The following is a 13,529-nucleotide window of genomic DNA, read 5'->3' as shown; positions in this document are numbered from 1 at the left end:
TTATCCTCAGAACACAGCATAGAGCTAGGCTCACACTAGGCATGAAAGATATTTGTTGTGTAGATTAATCCCAGAAATCTGATGTACTAGGATCACTGAGTTCTGATAGCTGAAAATGACATCCTTTAATATGAGGATACTCACATCCTATGAATTCCAAAATGCATGTCTGACTCTGAGGTCCTATTAATTCTAAGGTTCCAACTTTTGATAGCTCTATGAACGAAGTACCAACTCTTCAGAAGGAAGAGGTGACAGCTTGGGGACAAGACCTCTGCACTCAGACAATTCACAGACTTGTCTGTGGATGACCTTTCCACACGTGCAGTATATCGTGTATAAAAGGGGACATAAGCACAGACATATAAAAGTATACAGTACAACACAGTGTATCATTTGTTGGCAAGGGCTACTTACTGTCTCCCGCCTTGACTGGCAGAAGTGTGTGACACGATCATATCTGACCAGCTTTGCAAATGGACTGAACCTTACAAACATTAAACAGCCCCGATGGGCCATCATAACATTTAGCAGGATTTTAAGAGAGTAGAATGCAGACTTATTGCTGGGACACCTAACAGAAGCCCTCTCAGTTCACAGCACTAAGCCTCAGTATCTTACAGGTTCCATGACTCTAATGTCAATCCCTAAGCTTAATTGTGCATGACGTTTTATAGATTGCTTTGTATGCCATTTGGCTGGTCCCCTTCAGAATTCTGCAAGGACATAGAGGTATCATGGATCAATGATCAAAACACATTCTTTGGGTAGCTTCTTCTTCTGGATCTAGGTTTCTTTACCAAATGCTTTGGGCTATGATTCACCCGTCCAAACTAGTATTCCTGATTTACTATGGGAGCTTTCCCTGATACCACTTACCAGCAGGCATAACAGGGCTAAGCACACCTTTCTCTGAACCAGTCTTGTCCCCTGCTGTCTGTTTCTGCTATATTTGCAAATGTCTTTATTCATCTCTGACATTAAAGTATACAGCACATCCTGTGTGTACGTGTGGTTTACTCTTGGACTGGGCTTTGCAGTTTAACAGAGCTGAGGTTTCCACCATAGCCTAGCATTCTATTAGTTATATGATTTGGGGAAAATGACTTCCAGCTCCCCATTTGTTAAGTTCTCTACTCCCTCTGCACCCCGACTTTTGTATAATTGCTGTGTGCACTAGAAATTCTCTGTGTGAGTACCCATGAGTACTCATGAGTACTGCATGAGTATGTAGGAGCCTTGGCTCAGTGCTCATCAAATGTTAGGAACCTGAACAGAATCAGCCTACCAAGAACCCTGCTCAGGATTCCCTGTCCCCTAGACAGATTTTTCTCTACCGGGCTACATTTACTAAGCAAATATATACTTATTTCCTTATCTTTTATTAATCAAAGACATAGCTGAATCTCCAATCAGACCTTGAGATTACAGTGACCATACCATACCATGTTGAGATGTTAGAATTTCAGATCAAAGCTAAGAAACATGATCATATATATATATATATATAGTTCCAGGGTACTTATGACAGCCTCTTCCTTAGTAATTCTGTCAGGTTTTACTAAATGCATAGTTACAGAACTAAGTAAGTTTTCCATCACAAACTTGGGGACCCAGGATTGAGTCTAACCCTGCTCCTCCCTCAAAGTTTCCTGCCTCTTCCTTCCTTCTAGTCTGTGACTTCTTCTTGAATTCCAGGGTCACTCTGAATGCTCATTGCTAACATCTGAATTCCCTAACACAGTGCTGGGCTGTAGCAGTTTAGAGATGTTTCTTTGCTGGAAATGTGTTCGCTCCTTCTGCTCATTCACTGCTGTTAACCTTGATGATTTACAAGGCAGGGACACAAAACTTCCCAGGATGCAAGAAAATCTTAGGATTTATTATTTAAGTGTGATTTTTAGGTTTCTATGTACTATGTGTTTTATGACATATGTGATGTAGGAGTGCCTGTATGGAAATGCACTGCTGTGCCAATTCAGTGTGTGCAGAAGCAGGGAGGGGAACATCACCTGGAAGCAGGCGCTCTGGAGTCAGACTGCCTGCACTTGAAGCCCAGGTCTACTGTTTGCTTGCACAGCAACCTTGAGCAATACCCCTCCTTGCCTCACTTGACCCATCTCTGTAATGGAGTTAGAGAGGAACAGAGTACATACTCCTTTTGGGGAGGGGTTGCTCTGCAGGTTAAAGGAACTAAAAGAAGTCACATGTAAGAAGAGTTTTGACAACCAGCAAACACCTTATCAATGGTAGATGTTGCCATGCATGTGTGTCCAAACACAGTAAAGGGCATTAACTGTGTCTTCTGTTTTCTTTACTAGAACAGGGGATGGTTGCGAATGTATGGTGAACATTGCTTTATCCCACAGACATTTCCTAAATGTCCACTCGTTAGGCTGGAAGATCAGGGGTAGGTATGATGAGAGACTAAGCACTGAAGAGCTGTGGGAGGGTAGGGAAGACGAGAATACACGTGGGGCTTTAAGCAAGGCAGAGGTGGGATGTGGCAGAACGGCATGCCAGTCTGACACAAGGGAAGGAGGGCTGGGGCTCATGTCAACAGGAGGGACTGGGAATGGCTTTGAGGAGTCCTGGGAGATTTCAAAGGACAGATAGGGGTATGAGCATACGTGAGAAAGGGAAGAACACTCTGTCTTAATGCTCCATGCCCCTACTGGTCTCAGCAATCTGTCTATCCCACCCTTAAGTCTTGTGCTACCTTTAACTTCTGATCAAGTCTGCAGAGACTTGTAGGGACCTGACAGGCATTGCTCTCACTTCCATTGACTAGTCACTGCTCTCCAAGTGTGTACAGATACACCCAACTTCTTGCAGTCAATCTGCCCAGTGGGCATTCCTGGAGCACCACAGAAGTTTTGCCTCTGAGCTTTCACACATGCTGTTCCTTCTCCCTGGAGTACTGTTCTTTTCACTACCACCCAGTATGTCTTGGTGGTTCCATCTCATCCTTGGGGCTTAACCCCATGCCACTTCCTGTAGGAAGGCCTCCCTGATACTGCCAGCCTGGATTTCACCCCACTGAGATGCTTGCCACCCCTGCTCCTGACCTTCGACTCTCCCTGTTGCAATCTTCTGCACACTTTAGTGTTCAGTTGTTTGTGCCCTCTACTAGCCTGCCTGGCTTCTCTGTTAATGCATTTCCTACTGCTTGGCTTGGTGTCTTCCCCAGAGAAAGTACTAGTCAATATTTGCTAAGTAAATGAAAGGAAGAAAAATATCTTGATTGCAGAGTAGATTTAGGTCTTGAACACCAGAAAAAGAAAATCAGATCTTAACTGGAAAGCCATAGATGCTTTTAGAACTTGGGGGTGACAAGCCCAAGGCTCTGCAAACTTACAGTTTTTAGTCAGTCAGTCACCCAGATTTCATTCCCAACTCTCAGCTCCATGAAGAGGATGAAAAGCTAGATGATCCATGGCTTGCCTTTTGAGTGGGGTCAGATGCATGCTCAGGAAGGCAATAAGGTGTCTGATTCCTGGGGTTCAGGTGTGCTGAGGGGAACCTGGTAATACAGATGCTTCTACTCTGTCTATGGTCAGATGCCATGAGATGACTGGAACAAACCTTCCCATGTCCCACTCTGACCAACAAGGAGGCCATCAAAAGGTGAGGCAGCCACACATATTACTTTTTGTGGGGGGAGGGACAAATAACTATTTGGATTTGAAAAGCTTAGGTAACAAGGTAGCAATATTTCTAGTTCAACTAGACATTTGCCTTTTGCACATCATTTAGTGTTTGTATCTATTCCTTCCTGTGTGTATGTATATCTATGCACGTAGACCTTGCCTATCTATGTAAACTGACAGAATAACTCTATCAATTAAATGTCAGATTATTTGCATTTACTTTAAAATTTCAACTTATTTCCTGTTAAATTTTCATATACGTATATACCGTATGTTGGGCGTATTTCCCCACCCCAGTTCCCCAATCCTCCCTTTTCTTGTTTTTCCTTTTTAGCACTTGTCCTCTTTGTTCCCCTACCAATTTCGCTTATCCTTTCATTGTGTTTATACATACATGCCATGTATGTTTCCTGAGAGGAGGCTCCAGTGAACCCAGCTCTGGCTTAGAGTAGGTTAGGGTAGGTACAGCAAGGGAGAGCAGATACCTGCGAGGTTGGGGTGGAGAGTGGTGGCAAGCATTGTAGAGCTCCTGCAGGAGAGCAGTGATGAGTACATGCTTCATAAGGGCTCTATACACACATAACACTATAGATAAAAAGATCCATCTCCATGTATAAGCTTAAGAAATGTAGGCTTAGAGAAGTGAATTAATTTGTCTGTGACCATAGGATGCAAATCAAAACCCATAACTACAAAGTTCTTGGCACTGAATCCTAGGAATGGAATTTACAAGCCCTAATTTGGATTCTCTACCAGGCCAGGGAAAGAGAGAGGCCAAGCAAGTGTGGAAAGACCATGACTTTCTCATTGGGCAGACCAGGGGTCAGAGACCAGTTTCACTGCTGGTCAGGTGACACTCTGTAAGCCACTTCTCAGTCTTAAATTTTTCCTTTGAAAACTGGAGCAACAATGCGGACTGGAAAGAATCGCTGTTGATGACATGACATTCAGGAAGAGCCTAGCAGTTGCTTGCTCTTGGTAAAGGCCCAACAAATAGTCTTCCCTCTGCTATCTCTCCAGACCTTTGTGTGAACTAACAATGGCTTTTCTTTATATGTGAAATTTAACCTATAAGCCCTTATGGTGGCTCATGCCTCTAATCCCAACACTTGGGCAGCTAAGCCATTGTTGTGAGTTTGAAGATAGTTCTAGCTACATAGTGAGTTCCACACCAGTCTGGCTACAGAGATGAAATCCTGTCTCAGCAAAAACAGCAGCAGCGATGAAAAAACAAAAACAAAAAAGAAAAAGAAATCTAACCTATAACTATAGCACATCAGTTCTTTTTTATATTTTATTATTTTTATTTAATTAATTACTTTATTTATTATTTTTATTTTATGTGTATGCATGTATTGCCTGCATGTAGGTAAGGGCACTCATGTCGTGCAATGCCTGTGGAGGACAGAAGAGGCTGTTGGATTCCTTAGAACTGGAGTTATGGACAGTTGTTAGCTGCCACACGGGTGCTGGTATTCAAACCTGGGTCTTCTGCAAGAACAGTGTTCTTAACCACTGAGCCATCTCTCCAGTCCTATTATTTTTATTTTATGTATATGAGTGTATTGTCCGCATGTTGGTAGGCGCACATGTGTCATGCAATGCCTGTGGAGGTCAGAAGAGGGTGTTGGATCCCCTGGAACTGGAGTTACAGATGGTTGTCAGCTGCTATGTGGGTGCTGGGAACTGAACCCGGGTCCTCTGCAAGAGCAGCCAGTGCTTTTAACAGCTGAACCATTTCTCAAGCCCCAAGTTCTCCAAGGAATATTTATAAGCATTCTGGATTCTGAAATAAATTTTGGAATATGCCGTAAGACTAAAAGTGTGTAGCACTGGTTGATGAGCAAGTTTATCTCTCTCAAAGAATGACCATTAATAAGATGTTCTTTAAAAAATAGATACTTTATTCAGCATTTCTGACAAATCCATTTGATTGCCCAAAGGCAATTGTATTGATCATCATCAAACCACATCTAGTCTAAGGTAGGGAAATCCGTGGCTTGTGCACAACATGGTAAAATACGAGACCATACTTTGACAGTTCTAGCTGCAGACTGCAGGAGGGGGACAATACTGGGCAAATCCCTGGGTCATCTGAAGTGGCAGCCCTGTAATTTGGAAGCCTTAATGTAATGCTTAGCCTGTCTCACAGCTATCACTCAATAGATGATACCCAGAAACCAAATCAAACCAAACCATCAGCCCTACATAGCCACCTCCCCTCAGTAGAAATCAATGAAGGTTATCTGCATTGCCTGTTCTTGTCACCTTGAACCAAGTACTTTCCTTCTTGTCTCATGCACAGGTTTATATCATCTAGTCATTTTGTTGAACAAGTAAAATCCTACTCAGTTCTGAGAGAGGAAAGGACACTGAAGAAAATTATAAGGGGCTGATGGAGGGTCAGGAACTCTATTATGTCCTGCTTCTTCTTTTTTATTTTTATTTTTTTGTTGTTGAAGGTTTCTGATAATGCTATATTCTGAGCATACAAAGGGTACAAAATGAATTTTTTTCCTGACTATTTCAAAGGATGGTGCCAGTCTATCATTGTCTGCAAAGCACCTTCACATACTGTTACTGTAGATCATTTTGTCTCTTAATTAAAGTAAGATACCATATGTCCATAGTTTTGGCCTGCACTAAAATGGGGGGAAAGAGGGTCCTTTAGTTTCATTTATAAAAGAATTGAAGAATGGACCTAAACAGCAGAAAGCAGACAGACTTACAGAGACCTGCATGACTATGGCTAGTCAGAAGTTCTGTGGAGTTTTGTATTACAAGGTGGGATTCCAGGCAGGAAAAATTCACTACCTCATGTCCTGCTTCTTTTGTGTCTATTGCTTGAACAGACTTTACTCCGAACAGGTACCACACATTGCCATCTCTGTGTTCTGGCCTAACCCAGAGTCTCAGATCAGCAACAAGCTGCAGAATTTGTTCTCCTGGTTATTTGGATTGATTATACTCCATTCCTTTCCAAAGGATTGAAAATCTGGCAATCTGGAATAACCATCCATTCTGGCTTGTGAGAGGCACCCCCAATTTGTATCTGTTATTCTGTATTAATCAATAATAGTGCACTATTATTGTAAAAAGTCTTGAGTTGGTTAGGGTGTTGCACATTCACCCTGTTGCAAGGCAATGAGGTGTCAATTTGATTCTGCTTCAGAGGCAACAGACTATGGTCATGAGACAGGAGACAGGAGGTAGGAGGTCTGGGCACAGAGCTGACATGGCACCTCAACTTGCCTCTCTGTTAGACTAATGTTCTCTAAGGTTCATTCTTGCTCCAACATTCCACAAGGCTGAAGGAACAGCTGCCTATATTTCCCAGAGTTGTTCAGAGGATGAAAGGAGAAAAATGGAAAAATGCAGGATATAACTGATTTTAGTTACAAGGGAAAAACAAATTCTTCCAGCAGAGGATACGCTCACAAAATGTTTATATAGAGGGAATGAATTTGTAGAAATGTATAGGAAAAAAATGACTAAAATTGAAATAAATCTTTACAATGGTTATCTCTGTATGGGCAATTATAAACTTTTTTTGGGGTGGGGGTATTTTTGAAACAGAGTCTCCCTGTAGCCCCAGCTGGCCTAGAACTTGCTATGTCGACCAGGCTGGCCTCCATCTCACAGAGATCCGCCTGCCTCTGCCTCCTGAGTGCTGGGATTAAAGGTGTGCACTACCACATCAGGTAATTGTGAACTTTAAAAAAATATATTTTATTTATTATTTTGTGTATGAGTATATTACCTGTATGTATGTTAGTGCATCTGTGTCATGCAATGTCCACAGAGGTCAAAAGAAGGCATTGGATCCCCTGAACTGGAGTTACGGATGGATGTTAGCCGCCATGTGGGTACTGGGATTCAAACCCAGTCTTCTGCAAGAGCAGCCAGTGCTCTTAACCACTGGGCCATCTCTCCAGCCCCCAGTTATGAACTTTTAATATGCTGTTATGTCCTTAAAATTTTCTACAATGAGGGGCTGGAGAGGTGGTATAGTGGTTAAAGGTGCTTGCTGGGATTCGAACCCGGGTCTCTTGAAAGAACAAGCAGTGTTCTTAACCACTGAGCCATCTCTCCAGCCCCATGTTTAGTTTTAAAAGCAAATGTGTAGTTATGTAAATTAAGGCACAGAAATACAATGGTAGTATCAAAGATGACAGGCATAACAAGCCATTTTTGTAAGCAGCAGTTAGAGAAGCATGACATAAAACTGAAAGCTTTCTTGACTCCTGCTTAAATGTGTGGGTAGTGTGCACAGAAATGTCAATACTAGTCACCTTCAGACAGCAGAATTATGGATTTTATTTATTTTTATATTGTTCTTCTTTCTCCTTCCTTCCCTCCCTCTTTCCTCCTTCCTTTCTTTTCTCCCTCCCTCCCTCCCTCCCTCCTTCTATCTTTTTCCTTTATCCTTCCCTCCCCTCCCCTCCCTTCCTCCCCCTCCCATCCCCTCTGCTTCTTTCCTCATTTTTGAGATAGGGTCTCACTGCAGCTCAGACTGACCTGGGATCCACGATGCAATACAGGCTGCCTTCAAATGCAAACCCATGGCACTCCTCCTCTCTCCTTCCTCCCTCCCTGGGATTACAGCATGAGCGACCATGAGCCACTATACCTAGCTTTCTTATTTCCTATTTTTTTTCAAGGAACAAATGCAATGATGAGATTTGAAAACAAAGAAAAATTATATTAAAAGGAAGAAAACACACACAGAAATTCAGCCCAGAAGATAGTCCCTGCCTAAGAACCCAGTGAGGAGGATCCAGGGGAGAACAGCAGCCTGCAGGGCCCAAGTGCTCCTCTTAGTACATCCTGGGAAACCCCAGGGTCCTACCCCCAAGTCCTGAAGCTCCCACTAAGTCAACTCCCCACAGTGTTCGTTTTCAGAAGAAGGTCCTTGCTCATCTGTCTCTGTGACTTATGCTGGGAAAATGATCTCTGGAAAACAGGACACTGTAAATTTCTCAAGTTCAAGTCATCTGATCTTCACACTCCTCCTCACATGTTTCTTTGGGCCTTAAAAAAGGTGTTTTTAAGCCTTCAGGAAGAACAGAGCTCTGCCTTTGCCTACTTGCTCAAGGAGTGGTTCCTCTTCTGCACTGACAAGCTAGCCCTGGGCTTCACCTGATCTGCATGTGGGGATGGATGGCCTGCCTGCCAGTCAGTCTGGTTTGGCACAGCCATATTCAGGGAGAACACTCATTAATTTCTTTTTCATGATATCTGGGAAATAATTCCCACACCATACAAGTCACTCATTTAAAGGATACCACTCAATGGTGCTTATCATATTCATAGAGTAGTATGAACATTACTATAATCAATCTTAGAGCATTCTCATCACCCTTAAAGAAACCTCATACTCATCTGCCATTACTCCCCATTGTTTCTGAGTCCCTGTAGCCCGGGACAGTCACTGATCTAATTTCTGCCCCTACAGATTTGCCTATTCTAGACATTTCATGTGAAGGGAACCACACCTTCTGGGTTCTTTTTCATGACAGCGTCTTTCACCTATCTTTAAACTTCACCCATGCGGAAGCATGGATCAGGCCTTCGTGTCCCTGTGTTGCCAAATAGCATTGCATTGGATGGATCTGCTACATTTTGGTCATCTGCTTACCAAGCTGTACTTGTTTCTGCTTTGGGAGCTATTATTAGTGATGCTGCTAAAATATTTGCATACAAGTTTTCCCATGGAGTATACTTTCATTTCTCTTGAGTATAAACCTGGAGTGGAATTGCTGGATTGGATGGTAAACTAGTTAGATTTAATTGTCAACCTGACATAGCCTAGAGTCACTTGAGAGAAGTCTCAATTGAGGGACTTCTCAGGTCAGACTGGCCTATGGGCATATCTGTGGGAGATGATCTGGATTATTAATTGATTTCGGAGAGTGCCACCACTGTGGGTGGCACTATTCCCTATGTGGTTGATCCTCTGCTGCAAAAGAAAGTTAGCTAACTATGAGTCTGAGCAAGTCACCAAGGAGTAGTCCTCCACAGTTTCTGCCTACTTTCTTGCCAGTGAGTGAGTTCCCTGGTTAGAGGAATGCCCTGTGGAAAATTAGGCAGGTCTACTTTCAGGTTCTTGCCTGAGTCCTGTCCTGACTCCCCTCAATGACGGACTGTAACCTGTAGATTGAAATAAACCCTTTCCTTCCCTAAGTTGTTTTTGCTCAGAGTATTTTATCGCAGCAAGAGAAAGAAAACTAGAACAAATAGTAATTCCATGTTTAATCTTATAGAGTTGATGTCTCTATACCCATGCCAACACTTATTATAATCTAACTTTCTGAATACAGTTATGCTAGTGGACTTGATTTGTGTTTCCCAGATGGCTAATGATGTTGATCAGTTTTTATGTAGCTACTGACTCCTTCTTTGGCTAAATTCGTATTCAGATCCTAGACCTGTTTTTGAATTGATTTATTTGTCTTTTTCTGTTTTTCAGTTGTAGCCCTTGACACTTTCCTCAGTTATTTCATACTTTGCTAGGCACTGTTCTAAGCATTACTGTCAGGTGGAGAAAGGCAGGTCTTTGCCCTCAGAAAAGTTACATTCTGGTAGAAGAGAAAAATCAATAAGCAAGAACAATATCTATAGAACACAAGCAGGGGTAAACACTATGAAGAAAAGTTAAACGAGTACAGGGTCAAGCATGGTCGGTGTGTGTGGCTTCAAACAGTGTGCTCAGGGCAGCCTCCCTGAGGAGGTAACATTTAAGCAAAGTAAGTGAAGGATGAGCTGTTCAATATCTGGGGACAGACTCTGCTCTAGGCAGAGAACCCAGCAATGGTAAAGTCCTGACAGCAGGACCATGATCATTTGAGGCACAACAAGGAAACTATCTGGGTTGGAAGAATGCAATTATTAAAGAGAGGGCTACAGATGAGCCTGGAGTTCTTTCCTGGGGCCAGATTACAGATGGGCAAGTTCCGAAAAGTGCAGCAACCAGGCAACGTGTCTTATGAGTCATGTCCCTGAGGACAGGGACTGATCTTATTCATCAGCATGTGTCCACAGCCCACACAGTGGTTTCACACATAGTGGGGACCTACTCCACAGTAGAATGGATTTTAACTTATTAAATTTGTAATAAAATCACCACTTAGCTGTGAGTAATGTTTACAGCTTACACATCAGTTTCACATTCATCATTTTATTTAATCTAAACTGAGGACAGGTGATGTAACGTGCAGGGACACATGATTCCAGCCCAGGAGAAGTCCAGTGAGTAAGATCTGGACCTAAAACTGAACTCTGGGCAGTTTGCTTCATCTTCTAGAAATCCAAGATATCAGGATCTGGACCTACCTGTCACGAGTTCCATAAGGAATAATTAAAGAAATCTACAGCAGGGGCTTGATCGCGGTGACTCCACTTTGTCTTCATTTCACAGCCAACCACAGTCACACCTCAAAACGGCTGGGGGTGGGGCGCCTGCTTTACAGGGACTGCAAACACAGAGCGAAAGCCAGGCCTTATCACAGAGTGACCCAGGCCTCCAAGATGCAGGGGACAGAAATGCATCCTGCTACACAGGAGGGGCAGGGATGCAGAGAGGAAGAGCAGCAAGGAAGGTACTGATGGGCAGGCGACTGGCAGACCCTCCAAGTTCCAAGCACCAGCAGAGATCCCAGGCATCTCCAGGCTTTTGTAACCTCTCCTAGGAGCTACCTCCAAAGAGATTTAAGATGCTCTATCTAGATCTCTGGAGGCTTGAACTGGGTTAGGGAAGAGGGTTACTTTCTGTGGGATGGGAGGGTGGGGGAGGAAGGCATTAGGCCAGCTGTATTATCTCCCACTGTCAAAATCTGCTGGCAAATGCGACCAAAGGGCTACTGATATTAATGGCAGGCTTAAACAATCTGGCTGCAGAGAGCTTGCTCCAATAGGGAGGCCTGGGCAGCTTAATTTTGCACTGAGATGTGATTAAGAAAGTGCTTTCAAACAGCTGCTCAGAATCATTTATTGCTTCCTGGGGCTATATCTCTAGATATTTGCCTTCTCCCACTTGATTTACACAGCTGCAACGTCCTAGGCCCCATAACCAAGGAAGGACAGAACCCGATCGCTAGGCCCTGTACTCAGATACCAGAAAGATCAGATATAGAAGGAAGAGGCAAGAGATAGGGAGCCACTGAGGTAAAAGAGCCAGTCACTGGAGGGTAGGGAGGGGATGGATGTTAACTGAGCTCCTACTACACATCCAGCACTGTGAAAGGCCTTTTATATGAAACATCTTCAATCCTCACATCCCCTTGGAGGTGTCAGGGTCTCTCCAGCTGACAGATGTTGAATGGGATGCTCAAAGAGAGTGCTCAAGGTTACTCAGCTGATGGGTGTCAGGCTGGGCTCTGGACTTGTTCTTCTGCACCCCTAAGCCCCCCACACCCTTCCTACTGAGCGGGTCAAGCATTAAACATAAAGATGTTCATCTGTAAGTTGATGTGTATGTGTGTGCATGCATGTGCATGTTTGTGTATGTAAGAGGTTGCATATATGTCTTCCAGTTACATGCATATGTGTGTGAGCATGTATGGTCTAGGCCAGAGAACTAACTCCTGTCATGGCTCAGGCAGGGTTCCTTTATTTTATTTTATTTTGTATTTTTGAGACACAGTCTGTCACTGGCCTAAAGCTCATCAAGTAGGCTTGGCTGGCTGGTCAGCAACCTCCAGATATCCACTCATCTCTATCTCCTTGGTGCTGGGATCACAAGCATCTGTCAGTATCTGGAGTGCTCCCTCCCCAGTCTTCCTTTAAAATGTGGGAACTAGGGATCCAACTCAGGTTCTCATAATGCCAACTGAGTGCCCCTTTCATGTGGATCTTTTTATAGGCATAGGAAGAGTTCAATAATATACAAAGTCAAGCTACTTGCTCAAGTCACTGAACTAGAGAGATGTGGAGCTGGGCCTCAAACCCAGGCCCCTGGAGCTAGAGCTGGAGTTCTTTCCATACTCTCACTCTGTCTCTCATGGGGTCTTAGAGTGGGAGCCAGGGCTTAGAGTAACCAGTGAGTGAAACCAACCAGGAAACAGAAAGTGTATCAAATAAAGCCACTGCTGTATACTTATCATTTGTGGTAGTCTCTAAATAACTATAATATTTCAATAAGAAGTTTAAAAATAACAAAACGCCATGCTGGGTGAAGGTTAACGTTCAGAAAGAGGCATTTCCTGGAAAGTCTTTTCCTGGTAAAAAGACTGATTTGAAACAGCTTGCCCTGGGCTCCCTCACCAGGCCACCGCTTCCTGCTCCCACTAGATTTCTATAGAGCTTCTTGTAACTTTGAGGGACAGTATAAACATAAGGGCCAAGAGTTCAGAAATTCCTCCTCTGTCCCTCCCTCCAGAAGATCTTGAGAAAAGTCAAGGGTAACAGGGGCAGAGCAGGCAGTCGGGAAAACGGCTGCTCAATCTGTCCCCCAGCAGCTTTGTCTTACCCAGGCTAGGGATGTCTCCAGAGAGAGGTTCTCAGAGAAGGAGGCTTGATGAGGTTTTAGAAAGAAATGAAAAGAAAAACAGACTTGCTTTTATTTTGAACTACACTCTGTACAGAAAGGCGTCTTTGTGTGAAAAGGGAAAGGAAGAGACATTAACCACGTGCCTTGGGTATGCAGGGCGCTCTACTGAGCTCTCTAAGTTGCTTTGCCACACAGCCTTCACAACAGTCATCCTTCCATTACTTGACAAATACTAATTCAAATCTGAAAGTCAAGGTGTGGGCGGGGCAGTGTATCTCCTTGCTGTGACAGAGTATCTGACAAAAGCAACTTCAAGAAGGAGGGGCTTACTTTGGTTCCTAGAGCAACAGAAGTGTCAGGCAGCTGGTCACATGCACACGCAATCAGGAAGC

The 13,529-nt window shown here is 43.6% G+C and overlaps 1 protein-coding gene across 3 annotated transcripts in view; it reads right to left on the bottom strand.

The window, feature by feature from the left end:
* The window catches only part of Tenm4 (teneurin transmembrane protein 4), a 775,468-nt gene that overhangs the window by 303,720 nt on the left and 458,219 nt on the right, over nucleotides 1-13,529 (bottom strand). The gene's annotated exons all lie outside the window — the stretch shown is intronic.

The sequence above is a fragment of the Nannospalax galili genome, unplaced genomic scaffold, assembly GCF_000622305.1.
Source record: "Nannospalax galili isolate Female #2095 unplaced genomic scaffold, S.galili_v1.0 scaffold278, whole genome shotgun sequence".
In the NCBI taxonomy this organism is placed as follows: Eukaryota; Metazoa; Chordata; class Mammalia; order Rodentia; family Spalacidae; genus Nannospalax; species Nannospalax galili.
This window is presented reverse-complemented; position numbering and strand designations above follow the sequence as displayed.